The 1,066-nt window shown below is 48.3% G+C and overlaps 1 pseudogene; it reads right to left on the bottom strand.

The window, feature by feature from the left end:
- Positions 1–290: 290 nt before the first annotated feature.
- Positions 291–408, bottom strand: LOC126268260 (5S ribosomal RNA; annotated as a pseudogene).
- Positions 409–1,066: the final 658 nt, after the last annotated feature.

Genomic DNA, 1,066 nt, shown 5'->3' on the forward strand with positions numbered 1-1,066 from the left:
TTGACTTGGTTATGTGACAGATTAACCCACAACGTATTTTATAATGTAATATGTATCTTCCCATAGTCGTTCTAAAAACTAAACTTCTCCTGAACAGGCCATGAAGGCCCAACAGTACCGACCGGCCACCGTGTCATCCTCAGCCCACAGGCGTCACTGGATGCGATATGGAGGGGCATGTGGTCAGCTCAACGCTCTCCCGGCCGTATGCAAATTTACGAGACCGGAGCCGCTACTTCTCAATCGAGTAGCTCCCCAGTTTGCCTCACAAGGGCTGAGTGGCCCCCACTTGCCAACAGCACTCAGCGGACCGGATGGTCACCCGTCCAAGTGCTAGCCCAGCACGACAGCGCTTAACTTCGGTGATCTGACGGGAACCGGTGTTACCACTGCGTAAAGGCCGTTGGCTGTAGTCATTCTAGTCGATCCCTTAAAATTGCATCATAACTGCAGACAATTTCAGTGCTGCCAGTGATTGCTCAGCTGATTATTTCTTCCCTTGCTCCTTTTTATTACGGTGAGGGAACTTGTTAATTTCTGCAGTATTGAAAGTTTTCTAGTGGGCTTGTGCAATATAAAAGTTTATTTAAAAGGAACAGGACGGGTAATAAATGCGTTCGGAGCTGAAATCTGTCCTCCAGAGCAGCACACCAGGTAACTATGGGGTGGCTCAAAAATGGTTCATATGGCTCTGAGCGCAGATGTTGAATCTGAGGTCATCAGTCCTCTGGAACTTAGAACTACTTAAACCTAAGTAACCTAAGGACATCACACACATCCATGCCCGAGGCAGGATTCGAACCTGCGACCGTAACAGTCGCGCGGTTCCGGACTGAAGCGCCTAGAACCGCTCGACCACCGCGGCCGGCTGGGGGTGGGCTGTCTGCCATAAAACCCTATTGTGTGAGACGCCAGAAGAAACCTTTTTGGAAAGATAACATTTGAAGCCAAGTGTAACCGCTAGAACGGTTAAGTGCGAGACTTACTCTTGCTCTGTGGTCATGCTACGACAGAATGTTCATTTAAAATCCTAGTAAAGAGCGCTCTAATTGTTCACAATATTTAT

The sequence above is a fragment of the Schistocerca gregaria genome, chromosome 4 (genome assembly GCF_023897955.1).
Source record: "Schistocerca gregaria isolate iqSchGreg1 chromosome 4, iqSchGreg1.2, whole genome shotgun sequence".
Taxonomy (NCBI): Eukaryota; Metazoa; Arthropoda; class Insecta; order Orthoptera; family Acrididae; genus Schistocerca; species Schistocerca gregaria.